Source organism: Hyperoodon ampullatus (genome assembly GCF_949752795.1).
Source record: "Hyperoodon ampullatus genome assembly, chromosome: 1".
Classification (NCBI taxonomy): domain Eukaryota; kingdom Metazoa; phylum Chordata; class Mammalia; order Artiodactyla; family Ziphiidae; genus Hyperoodon; species Hyperoodon ampullatus.
The window spans coordinates 12,179,025-12,184,105 of NC_136914.1; the positions used below are offsets into that span (position 1 = coordinate 12,179,025).

A 5,081-nucleotide genomic window follows, 5' to 3' on the forward strand; every position below is an offset into this window, starting at 1 on the left:
GATTAAACCATGGAGGGCTGCCTTAGGGTATATGTTATCCCCCTTAGAGTAAAGACACTGAAAAGTAAGAACCGAATGTTCCATTTCAGAGCCAGATGAATGTTTCTGAGGTATCAGAAATTGAGCCAGGGTTGCACACAGTTGAGAGGATGGTTTTGACAAATACACAAGTGACAGCAAGGATTGCGGTGGGCCATCTATAACAGCAATGTGTCTGTAAACCTTGGGCCAAAATAGAGTTCGCTTCATATTAGAATGAAAATACTGCAAAGAGTAAGATAAGAACAGGATGAGATAAAAACAAACATACAAACAAAACAACACTTTGAAGAAATTTAAAAATGGAATAACAGGGTTAAAATTCTCACTGAAGTCATTAGAACAGGATTGATGCCAAACAAATCAAATCAGTAATGTAAGTAAAAAACTTCAAAATTTCTCCCAGAGAAGGGGGAGAAATAATAAAAATGATAAGTGTGATATATACAAAGAAGAGAGAGAAGAGATTTACTATGTTGATAAAAAGATATTCTATAAGAGGAAACAAAGCAAGTAAATGAGACACTATAATCAAAGATATAATAGAAGAATACTTTTCTCTGCAGGAAAGACCAGCATCTCTTATGTTCCAGGAAGAACTAAATAAAATATTTTAAATTATAAGTATAAAGAGTAGGAAGCTCTTTTGAACATTAAATTCCAGTAGAGAATAGAATGATGTCTATAGACATCTGAGATTAAAAGATTGGGAATCCCAAACCACGCCATGATGTCATTCATGAGTCATAGTAACAGAAAACATTTTTATATGTGTAAAAGCTCCAAAAAATATAACACTCATGTCCCTCTCATGAATGAAAGAAACAAAACCAAACCTCAGGTATGTACTCCACTCAATTAGGAGTTTAATCATGATCAAAGTCTCTAAAATGGGGAAGTACTTGCAAATTGGTTAGTATTGAGCAATGAAACTAGTTACAAATATGCAAAGAACTTTTTAAAGTGTCTTCAGAAAATTCTCAAATTTAAAGTGAAAACTCAAAAATATTCCTGTATTTAAATTTGAAGTTGTTGAAAATTCATAATCAGGGTCTATAATCTCAGATAAAAGTAACAAAAGAATAGAAAACAGAAATAGGAGATGGGTGTGTAATAAGGGAAATGAATACAGGTTAGATTCCTGATTTTAAAACAATGACAAAAAATTGATTGTTTTATTCAACTCTGATAGTTAAATATAGGGTCAAATGGATTATTTTCTTTTTGAAATATTTAAAATAATTATTTATCTTATAAATACAGGCTGCCTGCCTTTTGAATCTTTATGGAAAATGAAAGCAAATTAAACTTGAAATGCCAAAGTTTTCCTAGACTGTTGAATATGAATAAACCTTTTTTTTTACTTAAATTTTCAAACTGTGCTTCGCAGAGTAGTTGGTGCTCCCAGGGCCATAGGTAGTATTGGGAAAGCAGGAGAGGATGAGTGGAAGGATGAGGAGAAGATGATGTGGGAGGATGAGGAGAGGATGATGTGATTTACCTATGGGGATTCTGAGTTTACCTATGGGGATGCTGCCAAGAATTCTAGTGTAGTGCTAATAAGCATCACTATCAGTTATATATTCTCAGACTTGAATTGTGGTTCAAATCATAAAAGAGTACAGTCGGGGAAAAAAGTTAAATCATTAACTTAAAAGATCATACACTATGTAAGTGGAAGTTCCACTATTTGAATTTGGGTCTAACTGATGGCAAAGTTCATGCTTTTCCAAGAGTTTTCCATAGTAGGAAGAAAGATGAGTGAATGATGTCACAAAAGGCAAGGTAAAAAAAATTACTGAAATTAGAAATTGTCGAGAGCCACTGCTGGGGAGGAGCAGCCGCTGCCGCCCAGGACTGGGTCCTTAGAGAGGAGGAGGCGAGAAGATGACGGATGCCCCCAGTGCTGCCGACAAGGACGTGGAGCTCTGGAATATCAAAAAGCTCATTAAAACTTGGAGGCGGGGCCTTCCCCGGTGGCGCAGTGGTTGAGAATCTGCCTGCCAATGCAGGGGACACAGGTTCGAGCCCTGGTCTGGGAAGATCCCACATGTCGCGGAGCAACTAGGCCCGTGAGCCACAACTACTGAGCCTGCGCGTCTGGAGCCTGTGCTCCGCAACAAGAGAGGCCACGATGAAGAGTGGCCCCCCCTTGCCGCAACTGGAGAAAGCCCGTGCACAGAAACAAAGACCCAACACAGCCATACATACATACATACATACATAAATAAAAACTTGGAGGCGGCCCTCAGCAATGGCACAGGCATGATATCATTTATCATTCCTCCCAAAGACCAGATTTCACGAGTGGCAAAAATGTTAGCTGATGAGTTTGAACTGCATCTAACATTGTCACAAGTAAACTACCTTTCAGTCCTGGGAGCCATTACATCTGTACAACGAAGACTCAAACTTTATAACAAAGTACCGCCAAATGGCCTGGTTGTTTGGTACAATTGTAACAGAAGAGGGAAAGGAAAAGAAAGTCAACATTGACTTTGAAGCTTTCAAAAAAATTAATACGTCTTTGTATCTGTGTGAAAAATTCCATACAGAGGCTCTTATAGCACTACTTTCAGATGATAGCAAGTTTGGCTTCATTGTAATAGATGGTAGTGGTGCACTTTTTGGCACACTCCAAGGAAATACAAGAGAAGTCCTGCACAAACGCACTGTGGATCTCCCAAAGAAACATGGTAGAGGAGGTCAGTCAGCCTTGCGTTTTGCCCGTTTAAGAATGGAAAAGTGACATAGCTATGTTGGGAAAGTAGCTGAGACTGCTGTGCAGCTGTTTATTTCTGAGGACAAAGTGAATGTGGCTGGTCTCGTTTTAGCTGGATCAGCTGACTTTAAAACTGAACTAAGTTGGGCTTCCCTGGTGGCGCAGTGGTTGAGAGTCTGCCTGCTGATGCAGGGGACACGGGTTCGTGCCCCGGTCTGGGAGGATCCCATATGCTGCGGAGCGGCTGGGCCCGTGAGCCATGGCTGCTGAGCCTGTGCATCCGGAGCCTGTGCGTCCGGAGCCTGTGCTCCGCAACGGGGGAGGCCACAACAGTGAAAAGCCCACATTCCACAAAAAACAAAAAACAAAAAAACTGAACTGAGTCAATCTGACATGTTTGATCAGAGGTTGCAATCAAAAGTTTTAAAATTAGCTGATATATCTTATGGTGGTGAAAATGGATTCAACCAAGATATCGAGTTATCTACCGAAGTCCTCTCCAATGTGAAGTTCATGCAAGAGAAGAAGTTAATAGGGCAAGACTTTGATGAAATCAGTCAGGACATGGGCAAGTACTGTTTTGGAGTTGAAGATACACTAAAGGCTTTAGAAATGGGAGCTGTAGAGATTCTAATAGTCTATGAAAATCTGGATATAATGAGATATATTCTTCATTGCCAAGGCACAGAAGAGGAGAAAATTCTCTAACTCCAGAACAAGAGAAGGATAAATCTCATTTTACAGACAAAGAGACAGGACAAGAACATGAACTGATTGAGAGCATGCCCCTGCTGGAATGCTTTGCTAAGAACTATAAAAAATTTGGAGCTACATTGGAAATTGTCACAGATAAATCACAAGAAGGATTCCAGTTTGTGAAAGGATTTGGTGGAATTGATCTGATTAGCAAAAGAGAAAGAATTATTGAAGAAATGTTGATTGTCCAGCTGAGAATGGAAACCACATGGTTACTACCATGAATCCATAACAAATTATTTGGGTAAAAATATATTGCTCCTTTAGTTCAATGGAGAGTGAAATTTTAGAGAGATGTTAATAGGTGTTTGGGGATAGTATTTTTTAACTCCAGGTTTTAAGAGATCATTCAAAATGATTATCTGTCATGGCAAGCAAGATTTTCAACAGGTATACATGTCAGAATGAAGGAGATAAGGAAAAGGGCAAAAGGGAGTTGCCAGAAATATTCATTTTCTTGCCACCCCATATTTCTTTTCAAAACACTTGAATATCTTCTGGGTAGGAGAATTTTAAAGAAATATCTTTAATAGATATGTGAGCTCCTACTATATAAGAGGAGACTATTTTAGAGGCAGCGGCGAGCACAAATTTAAAAACAAAATGTTTACTATCTAACATGAAAAGGTATGTCCCAGGATTTTACTATAACAATGCTGAATGTGCATTTTTTCAAAGTCTTCAACATTTGAGCCCTCCTCTATCTCTGGGCAGGACCATATGTGTACTTTTTCTTATGGCAACTGATATTTCTTGACATCAAGACATCCAAACCAGTTAAAGAGTCTCACCAGCTTCCATGGTCCTCACTCTGAACCCCAATCCTCTTCCTAAGATGGGAACATTTGGGTGTCTGACTCTTGCAGGGCCCCTGAGCTGACTTTGCTCCCTTAGTGAGAAAGGGATTGCTCTCACCTTCTAGTTCAGATTCTGCAGGATGAGCTGGTATCAGCAAATGTAAGAACGTGCTCTTCTGCTTTTTGAGACTCTCTCTCAAGCAAAGAATGTGGGTCTACAGTGAAATCCAATTGTCATTTCATTTTGTTTTATTTGGTGTATAAAAGTGAAAATTTCTCTTTTGCTTCTTTTTAGAGCAAGCATGTGGGTTTCCTAAACAAGAGGGCCATCAGCCAAGGAATTAGTAGATCTGCTCATTTTACTTCAATGCAAACAATCTATCTTTTAGAAAATATTCAGTGGGTTTAGTCCGTCTTATTTAAGGATACTAACTGTAGAGCGCAGGGAACTCTACTCAATATTCTGTGATGACCTACATGGGAAAATAATCTAAAAAAGAGTGGATATAGGTATATGTATAACTGATTCACTTTGTCATACAGCAGAAAGCAACACAACATTGTAAATCAACTATACTCCAATAAAAAAAAACTAATCATAATATATCACTCTTCTGTGATCCCATAAGAAGGAAAAGCTTCATAAACATGAGTAATGTCCCATTCTAGGGCTATTTCCCTGCAGTTCCCCAAAAAGGGCAAAAGGAAACAGCACAGAGGAATGAGGAAGCAGCTAAGATAAACCTTTAGTGACTTATGAAAGTGAT

General features: G+C 38.8%; 1 pseudogene across 1 annotated transcript; it reads left to right on the forward strand.

Moving 5' to 3' along the window:
* The first annotated feature begins 1,926 nt into the window (after positions 1-1,926).
* LOC307057067 (eukaryotic peptide chain release factor subunit 1-like) lies at positions 1,927-3,741 on the forward strand (annotated as a pseudogene). Its single transcript has 3 exons — positions 1,927-2,015; positions 2,292-2,925; positions 3,145-3,741. The product of its transcript is annotated as a eukaryotic peptide chain release factor subunit 1-like (transcript).
* Positions 3,742-5,081: the final 1,340 nt, after the last annotated feature.